This window comes from Stigmatopora argus, chromosome 1 (assembly GCF_051989625.1).
Source record: "Stigmatopora argus isolate UIUO_Sarg chromosome 1, RoL_Sarg_1.0, whole genome shotgun sequence".
Lineage (NCBI taxonomy): Eukaryota > Metazoa > Chordata > Actinopteri > Syngnathiformes > Syngnathidae > Stigmatopora > Stigmatopora argus.
Window position 1 is genome coordinate 10952316 of NC_135387.1, and position 18795 is coordinate 10971110.

At 41.0% G+C, this 18795-nt stretch overlaps 1 long non-coding RNA gene across 5 annotated transcripts in view; it reads left to right on the plus strand.

Moving 5' to 3' along the window:
* Positions 1-18795, plus strand: part of LOC144085515 (uncharacterized) — a 151749-nt gene that overhangs the window by 40539 nt on the left and 92415 nt on the right. For all 5 annotated transcript variants that reach the window (XR_013304167.1, XR_013304169.1, XR_013304168.1 and 2 more), the window contains exons 3-5: positions 3237-3302; positions 3381-3454; positions 4573-4633. This is a non-coding gene — a long non-coding RNA (uncharacterized LOC144085515). The remainder of the gene's footprint in view (positions 1-3236; positions 3303-3380; positions 3455-4572; positions 4634-18795) is intronic.

Here is an 18795-nt window from a genome sequence, read left to right on the forward strand (position 1 = left end):
GTAAACAGCACTAGGATTATCCTGCAGAGGAAAATGTTGGAGAACGGAGACACGGATGGTGTGCGGCTCCTCTGAGAGCTCCTCTCTCCTCAGTTCAGGTCCAGATAAGAGAATTACGGCACGACAAGGAGAGTTGACAGAGCTCGCTATAAGTCTATTAGCGAGTTCATTAGAAACAAAGATCAGTTTGATAAGACAAAAGCCTCTTTAGTGAGTAAATAAGCATCCTTCACAGCTCTACTTTTTTTTCCCGTGGAATTTGCTAAAAACCTGACTGCGCTCTAATTGTTCCTTAAATGAGAACAAGAAAATCACCACCAAGGTTTGTTTTTTCCCCTCTTTTTTGAAAGATTGATAAATATGGTGGAATCTCAATTAGGCGTCTTGTATGAATGCAGATATTAAAAATGTGGTCAAGAATCTAATTAGCTGGGTGTAATTAAACAGTCGCACACAGGGTCATTAATCTTTCCCGTGGACCTTTGATGTTTTGCATACTGTCTTGCAAGTCATTAATAAAATTCATAACACTTTTCTTTGTGGTGTTTTATCATAGCCCCCACGCTCTCGTTTCCATGTATCCCCCTTGCCTCCCCCATCATCCTTGGCTCCTTGGGAGACGGCCCAGCGCAAGTGTCAACACATCACAAGGGCCTCTCCTCTAGAGTTAATTTACTTTTTTGTGCATATTACATTTTAAAGTTGCATGCACCGCGACCCTCCACCTCCCCCTCTACTACCTCTTCTCTTTTTCTTTCCTCTCCCATCCTCTGTTTTTTTTTTGAGAGCACAATTACAGCGGCAGATCAAATTAAATTCTTCTGCAAGCACAGCTCATTTGGAGTGTAAAACATTCCTCGGCAGTGTGCAGCCGAGTGTGCGGCATGTCAGCGCCTCGCAAGATGGTGAGGGAAGAAAACTGAATTGTGTGGCCTATTGTGTCCCCCGTAATTAAATCCCTACAATCAGTCCATCTTAAATCACTGCCAACATAAATATGAAAAGGCGGCAGGATGAGCTTGAGTACTTACGTGACCGTCAACACAACGGACTAATATATGTTATGGAAATGGTAGTCAGATTAGAATGCCCACAATGTAAAACCGCAGGAAAAATATGTACTTAATGAACAAATATTTGTTCCTGCAAAGCTATGACCTAAGGAGTGTTTGCTTGCATACTTGTGTGTGTGTGTGTGTGTGTATGTGTGTGTGCGGCAGTCAGCGGTGAGTGACATTAATGCACAGCTATCATGGTGAGTGTCTAAGTGTTGCCGAACCCCAGGAGGATGAATGCTCGTCAAACGCTGACAGCGGAGAGACGTTCGGAACAAAACAAAATGCATTACTGAGTCCACTGAGTAAAACAAAACCAAACAGACATTTTTACAAATTGTTTATCAGCCTCCGCTCGAGTGGAGTCCGTATCTTAACGTCCACGTCGGATAAGACAAAGGTAGAGCTGACATTAAAGTTAAGATGGATTAACAATGTTGAGATTCCTAAATAAGGTTGTTTTTTTCTCGTTTAAATGCTAGACTTCAATGCCAATGTTACTATTAATATTATTGTGCTCATTTACCATATTTCCCACCATACTAAATGATACTGTAGTAAAAGGCAAAATATAAAACCCCTTTGGTTTTGGTTGATTTGATCAGACTACGTACGTATAGTCGTTTTGTAAGCACAAAAAAGTTTTGTGTCTCTCGTTCACACATTTCAGACTGTTCATGTTCAGTGGAGGAGGCTTTGACAAGGTTTAGCTCCAATTAAGCTTCTGTGCACAAATGTAGCAGATGGAGAAGGAGGGAGGGGGGCCGAAAACTTCCATATTATACTTTGGCTCAGAGGTTTCTCTCCGTTTGCCCCAGTCAAGAAAAATTTGGATGAGCTGGCAAACAGTGCACCTAATTAGCGACGGAATTCTTTGAAAAACACTCTGTTTCCATTCCTCACATGCAAACACTATATATATATATATATATATATATATATATATATATATATATATATATATATATGTATGTATATATATATAATTTTTTCCTTAAGCATAGACACTTTTTAGTGAAAGCTTCCATCGCAACAGATTAAAAAATGTTTCCATGCTTAATATAGATTAAATGTGTCATTACAAATGAAAGCTGGAAACGTTTCTTTGTCGGTGAACTGTCCGTCTGTGTAGTGACATTTTAGGTGAAGCGTTCCTCATCATTTGTCCATACCAGCGCGCAATTTGTATAAACATAATGGGGGTTTGAAGCGCAGCGATGCCAAGTGTGCCAGCTTCTCCCTTTCCTCTTCTCAGAGGTCATATGAGGACCAGCTGGGCATGGGAGATGCAAGCCTTGGAATCTGCAACGTGCATATAATTTTCTCTAAGGGGTATGTGTGGGGACTCCCCACTGGATAAAATTTAACAGGTGATAACAGAAAGTTATGGTCCTTACCCTCCAATCTTGCCTTTCAGTGTGCAGTGGCACTTTGACTTCCAACTCCATTTAAAAAAAAAGATAATAATGCTCTATTTGCGGCTCGGTGAAGAGTGGTTAGCACGTCGGTTTTACAGTTCTGGGGTCGTGGGTTTGATCCCAAGTTGGTCCTCACTGTGTGGAGTTTGTATGTTCTAACCGGGCTTGAGTGGGTTTTCTCCAGGTACTTCAGTTTCCTCCCATATCCCAAAAACATGCATGGTAGGCTGGTGGAACATTCTAAATTGCCCCTAGGTATGAGGGTAACCGTGAACGGTTGTCCGTCTCTTGTGCGCTGCAAATTGGCAGGTTGCCTCCCTCCTGGTGCCCGCACTTAGCTGCGATAGGCTCCAGCATCCCCCGCAAAAATGAATGAATGAATGAATGAATGAATGCTCCATTTTTGATTGATGCCTTTGATCAAATCATTACACACAAAAATTGGATTTACGGGAGAGCTAGAAATAAGCTTTCAGCCATTTACGGTACAATCAAACAGAAATACAAGAGCAGAGGTCTTGCATATAACTACACTCAAGTTACCATTGTGCATGTAACAGAATTGTTAAAAAAATTCTAAATATGATAAATATGAACTACTGAGAAAAGCATATTTTCTGTGATAGCATGAGGTTAGGGGAGGTATTTGCTCACCTGATAAAATGGCAATTGTACTCTCCACAAGAGCTTGAGTAGATAAGTGTATTTGGAGCAGGAACACAATAGTGGAGGTGCTTATGTTAATCCAGACACTTTTAAACAGTTGCAAATAAGAAGATGCATCCTGGAGGTAGTGAAGCAAGGAGCAGCTAGAAGAGGCCCTTTCCAAGTTAGTGTTAGAGCATTATTTCTATAATTCACATCTACTCCATGTGCCCCCAACAATATTGTCCTCTGGCTCCTGCAGGAAGAGGCAACATGCAAGCAGACACAGTTTTTAACAGCAGGAAGTAGCTCATTGGTCTGGGAAAACCTCAGTGGGTAGGTCTTATTTAATCTCTCTGATTAAATTAGCAAATCATACAGCAGCTCATTTTAATTGGTTTCTTGTTCCATTGCTGTTTATGTAACATTTCAAACCATGTTAAACCCTTAAAGGAATTACTTGGAATTCAAATGTTTTTCCCTCATCAATTATTGAAGAACAATTTAGGACTTTGGGTCTGATTTTGTAAAGGTCTGTGAGTGCAAAAATGTGAGCAAACTCAATTGCGCTTGCCAATAAATGTGGAAAATTAGCTACAAACCAGGCACACCCAGAATTACATACATCTAACAAAAGGTCAAAATTGTCTTATAGATTAAGACACAAAAAAAGGACAGCTATTCATGCTCTAATTGCAATATATTTTACTGAAAAGTTTTGGTTGACACAAAAAGAGGAAGGGGGTGAAACATAAATGAGTTACATTGCAATGTTACAACATGGTTTTCCAGGGATTTAAATTGTCACAAAATCTGTAGCCTAGTGACAAATGAGTTACCTAACCCTTCAAACTTTGCTAATGCATAGTTATGCTCCGTCATGACAGATCAATCATAGCACTCAGGCCTTTAGCACTTTTAATGTTGCCCTTGCTATTTTGGATCTTAGTAAATCAGACTCTACATGTTTTAACGTGTTTTTTTCCCTTTTCTTTTCTTCTTTCCTGTTTTTCGTTCCTTTTTTCAATCTATACAGTATGTCACACACAAAGACAATTTTATTTATTTTTGTATTTATTTTATTATTTTGTTCTATGTTTTGGAATGATGCAGTTACGGTAATAATAATAACATATTTTTTCGGTACACAGTTTTTCTTTGAGTGCGTTCTCTTTTATTATTTAAAGTAAAATATTGGCAATAATGTTAGTTGCGATCTCTTGATCACGGTAGTCTAACTGGTATATTGTTTGTGTTTTGTTTTTAAATTCTTGCAGCAATCTTCTTATTAAGGAAGCTCTCGAAGTCAAATGTAGAATTCTTTCAATATTTTCATCTCCATGGTGTTCCTCTCACCTTATTTTGGAACAATTTATCTAACAATGGTGGGATCATTTGTGTAGAGCTTTGAGCCGCCTCTGTTTTTATTTCCTTCTTCTGCTGTAATGTTTTAGGAACCCAGGAGAGTACTTCCCCAGGGATTGACGAGAACTAACCATGGCAGCAGCCTGGCAGGTATTTTCTCTCACAAATACTGTTTGTTTTATTTCATGTGGATCATTTCTACATTCTACCTCCCTGTCTCCCTCGCCTCTTCACACTGAGATGGGTTGGAGGGGATTTTATTATTTTATTCACAAGCTGCCTTCGAAGCCGCATCATTACAAGGGCATCTTAACAAAGCCGGCTAATGGAAAGACACAATAGATGGTGATTAGACAAAGCTCAGAGGAGAGATCACAGTTGTGTTTACCTGAAGACACCTGTCCGCTCACATTTTACACTGCTTAATTGGCCTGATTGCAGCTCAGCCGTTTATTCGATTTTGGCATGAAGGCCATTTTTTCCCTGCGGGGTTTTTTCTTTTGTTCCATTTTGTATTCATGTAGTATGTCTGCTCTGCTGTGCGCTTTCAGTCAGATTGGATGAATAATGTTAAGGTGATACATTGGCTTTATTGCTTTATTGCTGGGACACATGTCAACTCCAAAGCGCTGCTGCATGTCGCATATACTGTCCGTGGTAGTCTCACATTCCCATTTCATATAGTGTTCCAACAATAAATTATTGAGGTAGACATAAGGTCTTACGCGAATTTACACCTGTGATGTGTGAGGGATCGCCACAGGGAGCCGGAGTGGAGCAATTTGGAAGCATTCAAGCATTTGAGACATGGCTCTCGGTTGTCCTTTTGAGCAATGTGGCTCTTATATTTCGGGAGTGACAGCGCAAATGGGATTGAATTTGCTCGGTTCTGCTGTTCTCAGTTATTTAAAGTCATATTTTGCATAGCCACACGTCATCTTTTAGTAATTTTAAGTGCCGTGTTGTACACACTCGCATCTGTTCAATGGAGGTTATGTTGCATGCGTGTTTACTTTTAGCAGCCTGCTATGGAAACCTTTTGAACGATACAATAGTCATTTACACGCAGGATTGGCAACCTGTGCAGCATAAAGTGCTTCTGAAAAGCCCTCGAAACACGCAGCCAGTCAGCGGGGGAATGAAGGCGGCTAAAGATAAGAGTCGACTTGTAAAACATAATTATATTTCTGTCGCTGGGGTGCGTGGCCATTGAAAAGGATGCGCATAACCTGCGATTCATGCATGGCAAGAAGTTGAATCCTGGAAAAAGAATCTGCAGTTAAATTGCAGAGGTAAACTGCCTTGAATATTGTGGAGCCGGGTCATCGAATCATTTCATTCCTCCAGCCAATTTCTACAGGGAAAGGGATTATATCTTTACTTTTTCTTCTTACTGTGGATGAGGAAAATTCGGAGATTATTAAAATCCCGAGAACAGGTTTGGGCTCGAATAACTCCCAAAAAGGGAAACGAACACTGTTTTTGGGCCGCATTTCTCACAGTCCCCTTCCTGATTATTCTCTGATGCACACTTGATTTGAAATTCAATTCATTCGTTCAGAATTGCTCCAGAAGAGGTAAACGTCCTCTTGGCCTGTTTGTATTAATTCACAAAGGGTTTATTTGATTTGTTAGGAAAGTGCAGATGTGTATCAAACCTTTGTATATCAAGGAACACTGGGGTTATTTCTTCAAACCCGACAACAATTTTACTCAGAAATAAAAAAAACGTTTTTTATCAGGGAAAAAATCAGAGATTGTCATCCAGGCTTGAATAGTATCTTCTCTTGACTGCGTCTAATGCTTACTGCCACAGCTTCCGTCCATTTTAGTGCAAGAGTAAACAAACATCAGGTTTCCCAGGCACTGACTAATACAGCTAAGAGGGGGAGATCACTTCCTCTAGCCGCTTTCTTTCACTACTTTACTCAATGTTCCCACCTAGCATCTCACACTGTGTTAACTTTAGGTGTCAACGCATAGCGTATGTTAAGAACTCCTTCAGTTTTTGTCAGGTGTGTGATCAAACCATATGCTATTGCTCAAGAAGATCTTGCTATTCAAATGTGCGCAGGTCTTTATTCCACAGAACCCACAATTGTTCTGCGGGGCAAAGTTGTGATGTGAATGTGGTGTCGTTTTGAAGTATGTTTTAGTTCTGTCACAGAGATATTATTGGCAGCGTCTGGTACCATGTCTTGGAGCTAGATGTGAAAGATCAGAGTGATATCTACCCTGGCGGGATTTTCCAACCCTATTGAGACTTGAAATTGAGGTTAACCTCCATAGCTGTCACCTTCATCTGTCCCCCGCAACCCTCCCTTCTCCTCAACTGCTCCCGCCAGACGACTTCAGCTAGAGCCACCTAAGTTTTCCAAAGTGCACTTTGTGTCTGATCAAAGTCATGTGGTCTTTACTTTCGTAGTGTGCAAAGCATGATAACATTGCTCCGGTGCATTGTGGACTGCATTGTTTGTCCCCAATCTGTTGGTGGGGACCATCCGAGCCACACTGCTGTATATTTCTACCCCAATTGTAATTAAAATTGAATAATTATTTCTCAGCGGCCGCCGTCCAAACAAACAGACTGACAGCTCTCTTTCTTTTTTTCCCCTTCTTTGCGCCCGGTAACGGCCCGCAGTTGAAATCCCCCTGGTGGTGGCTGTTTCAGAGGCTGACACTTCTTGGGTTTATTATCTTTGTCTCCAGCCTTGGCCCTTCATCCCCACACTGCTGCCGCTGCTGGCATCAGCCTCGGCCCGCTCTGTTCGGCACTCCACTTTCACTCTCCACATGAAAGTGGCTGCCTGCTGAGAGACCCGACCACGTGGCCTGGACTGTACCTTTCTCTCCCAAAACTTTCCTGACCTAATTAGCACCAAATTAAAACGGACAGAACACATACATTATTCATTTCTGGGGTTGGAGAAGCAGACATGAGGCCAAAGCGTTGCAGGCCCTCTGGTGTCGGCTCGCCTTAACTGCCGTTCCATTGTAAGACAATGTAAATTAATGAGCGCTGCATGTTGTTTTCCATCAGGGACGCTCTTTGTGTGGCTCTAGCATCGGACTTGCAGCTTCGTTTTGTGGCTCAACGTTTCCTTCTGCAAGTCAATTTCAGAAATAGGAAATGATAAAATCCTGGATTTCAGAGTTAATCAGTTTGTTTTCTCAAATGTGCATTAATTGGTTATTTATGCTGAAGAATTTTAAGAGATCCACATACTGGAGAGGAAACGCTGAGGAACATAAATCCAAAGCAGACATCAAGCAGAGCTGCAGATTGAAGGTCAGGAGTTTTGGCAGTGTTGATGAAGCTAATTAAAAGCTTTCCACGTGTACTGAAATATAAATGTGAGTGACCGCATGCTAGAAAAAGGTTTGCGCTTAATTGATAGATCACAACATTTGACATAAAATTGGAAGTTGTCTTCCAAATTCACTTTGCCAGTTCAATGATTGGATTCTGGCCATAGTATCAAGCTTTAACCGAATAGCAGTTTGTATTTCACTGTCCAGGTTATCACATTTGATTGATCCTTAAGCCTCAAAGCAAACGTAGGAATTGTCTCACAGCTTCAGGTTGGATATAAGTGTCGAGGTACGAGACAACATTTTACAAGTTGTCAAATGGTGGGGGTTCAAATGGGCTCACAATCTGGGTGAGAAAGAGAGATACTGGGTGCAATATGTAAAGGAGGCGAGATCAACCGTGCAGTCATGTCATAGCCCACGGCAATGAGCTGCAGATGTAACAAAGACAGGCTTGCCGATTGTCAAGAGGCATGGATAATGATAGCTTTGCATGTAGGGTAGAAGGCGAACATCAAGGCCACGCACATGGCTTCATACCGCTTTAAAGGCTGTGGTGCAAGAGGGCCCGCGAGGGCCAAGATGGCCATGATATGGCCCCAAGTGGCTCACCGTCTGATGGCAGTGGCAGGTAACAAAGCAAATTGAAGCCGGAGTCTGCATTCACTTCTGACGCAAGGTTTTATTCTTAAATGTACATTCTCCAATCCTTGGGAGTGAAAGCCTGCATAAGACAGACACCACACTGATCACACCCAATGTAGGCGATGCTGCAAATTTGAAATTAATACATTTAAAAGTTTTAGTTTTTAAATAAATAAAGTCACATTTAATTTACTTGAAAATGCCCTTTTTGCCTCAAAGCAGTGACATTTTGCTTCTGGTTATTAGGTTTTTACTCATTAACAGATAGAATATGACAGGGACTCTGGAAAACAAAATGTTTTCTTGCACATTTGGCTCCATAAGTTTGCCGTCTTCATGGTTAGTGCATATCCTGTGATATCATAGACTGCCGGGGCAATTAATGAAATTATGATAGAGAGCTGGAGATAGTTCAGGCGAGCAAGCAACATTTCCCTGCTGAGTATTTATGTCTTGAGTTTGTGTGTATTCTGGTAAAGAGTGCAACTTTTCACTTGGCGGGACTCCTCTTAATGACCGTTGGCTGCCAAATACTTCTTCACAAGCCATGAACATTATTTAAAAGAAGAAAAAATAAAGAAAACTTTATTCTCAGCCCAATCCAATTATGAATACTTTAAAAAGTTCACCAGTAATTGCAAGACGTTGCACTTTTGGGTCGAAGCTGCTGAAGGGTAAACAAAAGGAGCGTTTCAAATATGTACGGGAAGAAAAATAAGATTTGCTCGTGGCTGTCTGGAGATGATGCACTATAGTGTGTGACCTCTGAGTGTAAACAATCCGATCTGGTCCATTTGCCTGCAGCTACTTGTTTTTTATTGGATTTCAAAGGAGGAGGTCGCCAAATGACGCTGATCTTGCATCAAACTTCCTGACACTCTTGTTCCATTTCCCACCAATTAAAAAGATGTTCATATAAAAGGTAACTCTCGATCACTTGCTTACATGAACTGGTACATGTTTTTAAATTAAGGATTTCCTAAAAACAACCCGGACAACTCAAACCGGAATGCAATTAGGAGCGCTTGAAGATATTTTACTTAAATGATTGAAAGTGAGGACCCATGAAAAGGCTGTACTTCATATATTTATCTTAATACAATTGCAAAATAGCGTGTGGTTCCGTAACTATGGCACATGGCCAAACACAATACAACCATCTATGTCTCGTTTCTTCAGTCAACTTTCCAGTGCAAATGCTTGATTCTTTTATTGAGAAATGCGATTTCAAAGTTGAAAATTGATTGAACAAAAGTTTGAAGGTTTTACAACTCACCATAATGTCTTGTTTCTGGTTTGAATTTTATGGAGAAGAAGTTAAAGTGACGGCTCTGTGGTTGAGTGGTCAGCGTATCAGGTTCACAGTTCTGGGGTCGAGGGTCTTCACTGTGTGGAGTTTGCATGTTCTCCTTGTGCCCTGTGATTGGCTGGCCACCAATTCAGGGTATCCCCCGCTTGGTACCCATAATTAGCTGGGATATGCTTAAAGTGCCATTTAATTTATGCTATTAAAAGTGTTGTAGTACAAGATCAATAAAAATTGCAACTAAGTTTAATGATAAACAGTTCTTAAATAACAAGTAAAAGTTAAAGTTATATATTAATATATTTATCACTCGGTGGACTTCGGGAATTTCTGATTAAGTTTTTATAGCCATAACCATGCTGTTAAAGATTATTTCTTTAAGCCCAACATAGAGTTAGTTAGTTTGTTTTCACACCATAGAAATGTATTTTTTAAAAATGTGTTGAAAAAAATCATAACAATGATAGTTTTGACAACGGGCAACACAAGACCTTCCACTGTACCCTAATTCCTGGCACACCAATAACACTGATGCACAAGATGCACTGAGTGATGTTTGTGTGTTCAGTTAAACGGCATGTTGTAAGGAGAGTACTCATTGCTCAGACCAATGAATAGAGCTTCTTTCTCTTTCTTTTTAATGGAAACATTAAGAAGAGACTGGCTGTCTGCACAAAAAAGGATCTCAAGTCTAAATTGTCACAATAATCCAGAACATAGCAATTTCATACACCAGTTATATGATACATTGCAACTGTAAACAAAACAGAAAAAAATAATTATATTAACTGAATCTTTCAAGTGGCCTGGTGGGGCGAGTGTTTAGCGTGTCAGCCTCACAGCTCTAGGGTCCTGGGTTCAAGTCCAGGTCGGTCCACAAGTGTGGAGTTTGCATGTCCTCACCCGGGCCTGAATGGGTTTCCTCCCACATCCCAAAAACATGCATGGTAGGCTGATTGGACACTCTAAATTGCCCCTAGGTATGGGTGTGAGTGAGCATGGTTGTCAATCTCATTGTGCCCGCCAATCGGCTGGCCACCGATTCCGGGTGTCCCCCGCCTCTGGCCTGGAGACAGCTGGGATTGGCTTCAGCACCCCCCGTGACCCTAATTAAGATAAAGCGGTTCAGAAAATGAGATGAGATGAATCTTTGAATCTCTTTGATTCTAGGAAGCTTTGCAATGACATGAAAATCCAATTAGACTATGTTTTACGACCGAGAAGAGCTGTGTCCTTTAGGAAAATAGCCCGTCATGTCATTTTAAATTTATTGTGCAGATCTTAAAACTCTACATTAAGGCTTTGCACCCTATGATGCAGGAAAACACAGTTTACTTTGTTGTTATGGCATACAGTATATAATACACAATGTATTGATAAACTTTTGACCTTAATGAGCTTCTGCATTTACAGCCAATCACTGCAATTGAAATGAATTGGACATCTATCATTGCCAATGGCAGATCGACCAATGAGACCACAAATATAACTGGCTTTATCTTATCTTTTTCTATTGGATGTTAAACCTGGGGCCTAATGTCATGGCATCCATTATCAGGCCCAAGATAAACTTCAAATGTTTTGTGTCTAACAACTTCAGAAGTTACACAATGTCCAATGGCTAACCGAGAGCACTAACACTAACCTTCAATTCAACCCAAAATCAATTCATTTGCGTCAAGGCCTTTGTTTTACCATCAGCGATCAGGAGAATAGTAATTTCTGAAATAATGTGTATAAGAAATAACTGTACTTTCTTTGAAAAAATGCTTTGTTGTAGAAACCATGTGACATCTGTTACATAAACAAGACCAGAGCTGGGAATGCCACATGTTCCCCCCATGCGACTACTGATCGCAAGAGGCAGTTGCATTACTGAGGCCTTGGTGTGACGAACGAAGCTAGGACTGATGTGTTTGTCGGCACGTAGTTCGAAGGCTAAGGGAGCTAGCTATTATTATTTTCACCCGAAACCTACTGCTGCTCTGTCTTTTTGAGAGTGAAAGTGTGAACAGTGTAGAAATCATTCAAGTCATAAGTCACACACTGTATATTTTGTTTTTTTGCCACTGCCAATCACCATGTCCCTCCACCTTTATTGTGGCAAAAAAATGATTTTATGTAAGATTTCACGGTACACCACCCAAGAAAATATCACAAAAAACATGAGCACTCAATAATATCATAAGTTTCCATATTTGATGTAAAATATGAACACATTCATTTACATACATTTGATATACAACAGGAGAAATAGGTTAATTCTACCCTCTGCTGTCAAGTGGAAGAGCATTTTTCATTGGACTATACGCTTAAATTGTATCACATTTTATCATCTTTCACTGCACTACTGTCCAACTGGATCATTGCTCGACATCACAGGTACAGAGCACTATTAGCAAGACTCCCATCTAAGAGGAATGCTGTTATTTTCTGAACTCTTTCGAATACGTCTCAATTTATACATTTTAATGTCATCAGGGTGTTCATCTATCATTTCTATTGCCAGAGCAAATGAATAAAATATACCTCCCAAATCAAATGTACACACTTGGTGGAATTAGAGGAACAAGAGAATTTATACAGCAAATTAAAGCAAATTATTTCATGTTTTTATTCCTTGTCTTCATGCCACAGTAGCCTTAGGCCTTCGGCGTGAATGTATCCAGAACACACATCACCATGCTTATATAAGCCTCTCATCTCGCCTCCACTTCTTGCTTTCAGAACCAGTGCAAATATTTGGAAAGGTGATTGGTTACGGCTCTGAAGTGGCTGCCTGGAGCCAGTTAAGAGCCTTTTGATTGGAGCAGTGCCGTGTAGTAATAAACCTCATCGGCACAACCTTAGGTGCATGAGGGTTAGGCATGAGCTAATTTGCTCATGTGGGACTGATTAGTTGTACTTCAAATTTGAGGCAGTTCCTTTTAAAATTATAAGCAGCAATGTATCAATTGCTGCCTACATATAAAAGGTGAGATCATTTCTCAAATGCATTGCGGAGAAGAACTATGAACATGGTCTTTGGACTCCTTGGGGCCTGCAAAATAATTTGCAATAAATGAATAAATGGGGACATTTTGATGAAAAACGAGATCTATTAAAAGTTTTAGATAGTTGTTGAATCAATAAAAATATTTTCTTCATCTTGGGGTCACTGCGTAATGAACTATCTTCCTAGTAACCGTGCACATTCACTTTGCCCAGCTTTTTGACAAACACTGCTCAAAACTCTCATGGGCCTGAGCTTGTACTTGTACTATGTCTAAGAAACAGGAAAAAAACAACAGGAGCAACAACTCTGCGAGAAACACTAAACGTTGATGTCAATTAGGGGGTCATAAGATATTATCTGGTAGGCCTCAATTGATTCTTGTGAAGTCAAGGTTTCTTCAAACATGGGGAATATTGCCCGTTCCCCTCAAAGTAGTTACGCAATTCACGTCTTGATCTTCTATCCTATTTCTAGCCCTTTCTTCAGGGGAGTACCCCTTGGAGGCTAGTGCACTGGCCCAATAAGCAAGGTGGAGAGCAGCGTTTGTAACAAGCTACTCTCTTGCCACACTGTACATGTAGAGCGGCCGGTCTCGCTGCCTTGACAGGGACAGCTCCCTGCCTGTTTGATGTCGGCTTGACGGTCAAGAATAATGGTGTGTCAAGGGACTATTGTCATCCCTGTCAATAGGATGGCTGTGGGGGAAGCACGGGTGGGGAGCGTTCTACCTTCTTTTGTAGCCACCAAGGAGCCAGTGCAGCTTCTTGCCCAGACATCGGGCCGTGTTATTCGAACTCATCGCCGCATAGTGACGTGTCACCCTCGAACAACTCGTCGTCTTTTGATAATCCCGGCTCTCCTTCCTCCGAGCCTCTCCGCATGACAAACTTCCTCCCTCTGTACACTTTTGATTCCCACACTAGAGTCGTGTCTGCTCAATGTCAAACAAAGCCTTGAAAAGTCCTGATCATTTTCTTTCTTTTTTGTTTGGGTGGAATCTAACAAGGATCCTTTTCTCTTTGATGTAATTAAGCTCCTGAGGCTCGATCCGCATGTCAGAGTTAATTTTTTTCCCTGAGCATGGCGGGGAGCTATCAGAAGACTTCAGATGTCAGGCACACTTTCAAGCTCCACGGCACCTCGTTTTTCCTCCACCTCGTCTAAAAGAAAGAAAAGGCTGTTGAAAAACAAGCGCAGACCCGACACCACCACCGACGCAGACCTAATAGTCCTTATCTCAACACCAGCATCCCCTCGGCACCTTTTTGTACAGCCGTCAAAATTGCCCACCTGTAGATGGCAGACACAGGAGTACATTTTATTTTTAATGGGTTTCTGTTGAGCAAGCAACCTGTGTCCCTCCCACCTCCTTTACTGCTAATGATGTGTCAGAGGACACCCATGTGTTCCAGAAGCCTTTGCTGTCCGTCGGCACCGGTGGAATTAGGAAATGTGAGGATGGTTGGATAGTCACAAGCGAAGGAAGTGGCCCTCACAGGACTTGGAAAAAAATGTCCAGGGCAAGTGGTTAAAATAATGAAGCTGATAAATGTGAAGAAGTGTTTTTTTTTGACTCACCTGCTCCAATAAACGGCAACAGTTCAATGCCCTGGTTTGAGATTGTGGCTCAATAGAGGGACGAGAAGCTTAGGAATGATGCTACGATTTGTCTTCTGGATTCAGACTCGACCTTCTAAAGTCCCCATCCCCCAGCCACGCTTTTCTTGGCTCGGCAGAGCTCTGCCCAACCCTTGGCTGACAGGGACTCAGTCTGTGTTCAAAGCATAATCTTCAACCTCTAGGTAGCGCCGCTCAAGCTTGAACACCGTATCTCCATATGAGAGAAAGAAGGTGGCAGCGGATGGGGGGTGTTGGCTGCTATTCTGTGTTGGAATAAAAGCACATTAGACAGACAGTTCCTCTTGATTGCTGAAACAATAAGCCCTATTTATCGCCCATTTGAAAATGGTTTGACGAGGCGCCGAAACAGAAGCGGCTTTCATCTCGCTGGCATATTAAACTGTCACAGTACTTAACTTTAAATTAAGGTGACACGCCACTGACTCTCATGTCACCAATAGTGCAATGGCGACCTACTAATAGAAGTACAATATGACACGTTTGCTTTAACTAAAACCTCTGCTGTCAGATTATGCCCGTGACATCTTTAACTTTTCATAGAAATATAAGACAGAATGAACAAATGTCGGGTGGCATTGAAAGCGAAACGAAAGACGCCGTGGCCCACAATGTGGTGTGCGACTGGTGATATTATCCCTATTGGAAAGAACGACATCTCATATTAGCTGACACGTCCTGATCACAAACGTGCCCTTGTTGTTTGTCATAAAAACTTTGGTGAAAGTTTCTTTGCAGAGGGCACTGCCTTCTATTTCCTTGCAATATTGGATTGGATTGGATTGGATAACTTTATTCATCCCGTATTCGGGAAATTTCATTGCATTATTGAATGCATCATGCTGTCCCAACCTTTCCTCCAGGCGTCGGTTATTGAAAAAATAGCATTTTGAATGGTTTTCTTGTAAAGGGTAGCATGAAAAATGCCCATAAGCTTGTCAACAATGGTTGTGAGACAAGCCCATTTTTACACAGTGGCGAAGCTGACATTAAAATCTCAATCTTCAATTAAAGGAAGTGGAACATATTTGTCTCAGATAACAATCAGTGGAAGAATATTTCACTTTTTTCTGGCAAGGAGGTTGTCTGCTTTTATGTAACCATGCACGTGTACTTAGTGTCATTGGTTTATGAGTGTTCTGCATGTCTAAAATCATCAAGGAAATCATATACTCTATATGTGTTGGAGAATAGTTAAACAGCATCTGATTGATGACTTCTAATGTTAAATCTGTTTTTTTCATATCAAACCACTCGTGTCTGATACAGATATGAATAAAATGTCCTGTGACACATCTTTTGGCTGCACGCTATGTACAAATGCGCTGTAGTTTTCAAATCAGTCAGAGGCAATATGTCAAATATTTCAGAAACATTTTTGAATGCAGGTCAAATGTCAGATTTATATATATTACTTGTGAAAAATAGATACAAGCGTGTACGAATTTATACCTGGCTGCCCATGCACAAACCCTCTGCAGACTCCTGTGTATCACTAGGACTAATTGGACAGGGAGAGGGGGTAAAAAAATAAAGTAAAATCCCTTAATTCTTGGATTATAATTTAAAATATTCCAAAATGCTAATCAGTGAATTGCAACCAAAATGGGATAATAAGATGGTCATGCAATTACTGGCATTTTCTCCCTGGTTTGGAGGGGCCCACAGACCTGGAGCCTTCCTGTCTTCCTTGTGCGTCGCTGAGAGAGCGTCGCAGCTCAAGCTGTGAGCAAACATGGCAGCTCTGGCTGGGCCCTCCCTGTCTCACAAATATGTTAATTAGGGTCCAGATATTCACACACTTAATTAGCCAGGCTTCTAGGTTGCCTCATTTTGATGGAGGCTGGAAAGACGGGGTGACAAAGAACAAAAAAATAGGGGTTTATATTTCAATAGGGAATTTAAATAAGGCCTGAAGGTGATGAGGAGGTATTGTTAACTACTGTACCCAAATGAACTTTTCTCCCCATTTTCCTGCGGCATAAGGCAAAATCCAACACGGCAGAGATTAGGCTGTCATTTGCTACTGAGCACTTCCATTTTGAACATGAAGTGATTGCGTTAATTGAAGTGGCTTTCATTACATGGACATATATTGCGGTGGAGCCATGGTTAAGAACTTGAGCGGGGACTGCCTTGTTTGAAACCTGTGACAATAGAGACCATTAAACATGAAATCGGAGCGAAATTACATGTGAACTTTGCTAATGAAGTACCGTGCGGATTGACGTGTGTAATATGAATCAACTTTTGGCCCACAATCAAACCGAGACATTAAAGTCAGTCTGAAGTAGTGTACGTATGTAATAATAATAAAAAAAGATATGAAAATGTTTGCATTTCTAATAAAATTATTGTTAAATAAGGTTAACGGCGATTCTCTTTTTCTCCCCCTCTTTGACAAAAATGGAAGTGAGGGGAAATTAATTCTATATTTGCGCTCTTAATATTGAGCTTCAATAGGGGGCAGTCTGTTATTCAATTTATCTCAGAAGCTTGTTCCTCCACACTAGCCTAAATATCACTTAGACACAGGAGTATTATATGCTCAATGTAAATCTCTCCCTTTTCCTTCCTTCAGAAGAAAGCCGTTTGGCATATTTATTGCTGTGTTTCATTGAACACCCGACCCCCACTCGCCCCTACAAATTGCGGCCCCCCCTCTTCTCATCACCCTGAGTCCCTCATACAGATACAATGACCCAAATACAGCCGTTTGGCCTTCCCGTCTTAAGCTTCTTCGTCACTCTTGATTTAAATTTAGACTGAAATTCAAAAAAAAGATCATGCTGAACGAATAATAATTAAAAACAATTGGTGATGAATATAGGAGAGAAAACCATTTAATTATCATACCAAATGCACTGGATGGTTTTCCATCTGTAGTCGCTTTGACTTTCACAGCTGCTGCCAGCCAGGACGCAATCCGAGATTGTGTAAAGTTTAGGGAGGAATCGCACAATGGTCCAAAAGGTGTGCTTAGGTATATATTATATAAAGCATTGTTTGTACCTACAGCTTACTGGAGCACCAGCTTGTGGTGAGCAGCCAAGACTGCAAGGCATATGTTTTGTACGTGGAGGCTAGTGATGTTACCCTCCACTCTATTGTAACTTTTATGTGTATTCTGCAATGTAGATTGTTGGTGAGAAACATCTTGGAGCCGCCTCATTATTTTCAACCTTTTTTCCACAATGAAATGTTTTACTATACGGCCTGTTTGTCCTACTATGTAATGGATGACCATTTCACTACATTTGCAACAATTCATTCATATATTTAAGGTTCCAGTTAAATCTGCGTGCCTGTATTTAGGTTACCGTAAATTATTTTTAGTGAGCTATTAATATTGGTGCAATATTATTTTCTCTAAATGAGGAACGACATCCTTTTTTTATTGTGGAACAATCGCACAGTAAATGAATCACAATGTGAGACTAACACAAACTACTCATTACAGAAACGAGGCTTCTTCATGATTTGTGTCACTTTCACGCAAGGCTGTATCTTTGCAGTGTGATTTAGTGCACACATAAATAATTCAACTGTTTTAAGAAGAAGACAAAACAGTCAGAATTACAAGAGAGGATGTGGCAGCTACCGCAGCACTGCTAGACGGACGTCGAATATTGTGCAACTTGGCCGGGTGGATCATAACAGAATCAAGGACTTTAGGAAAGCAGGAAAATCTGGCTGCATATTGAAAAGGTTTATTTCTTCTTTAATTTGGAAGACGTGAGTGAAGAATGCAAATATAGAATATGCATGTTACGTGATTGGGTGGGATTTATGTCCATCAGCAGCAGTCAAAACGAGTGTATTTTTATTCTGGGAGCAAGTAGAGCAGGAGGGAAAAAATCTCCTGTCAGCTATTCTTACATAAAATATTCGAGTATTCATTGTTATGAAGACTTGCGCTGAGAAAGGCTAAGCCTCTCGACTTTGGAATTTTAAAAGTATCCAAGAGGGGGGAGTCTTCCCCCCCTCTGACCTTAATCTTAAATAGGTCTCAGACACAGGTAGAGTGATAAATGGACTCAAGTGATTCCAGTGAAGAAGAATAGAAGCTAAGCCCGCTTTCTATGACGCGTTGCGTTTGCTGGCTCTTATCGCTGGCGGGCGACAAACAGCTCCAGGTTCCAGAGGAGCATTTAGGCGCTCTGTGCCATCTTGGCTAATACATAGATTAGTTTACAAGTTTGGCTCCAGTGCCAATTGGATTAGGATTCATCATGCTGAGAGTACTTCCACATTGTTTGACAGTCGACATGCGGTCAGCATCAGGCTGTGATGGACTTATGCTGAATTCCGCCTTTTTATGTGTATATATCTTAAGGCATTGCGGGCGCCAGTGTCTTCAGCGTTGAGCGTTTTTTTTTATGGTGACAGAGTTCTTTAGACCACCACCTCTAACTC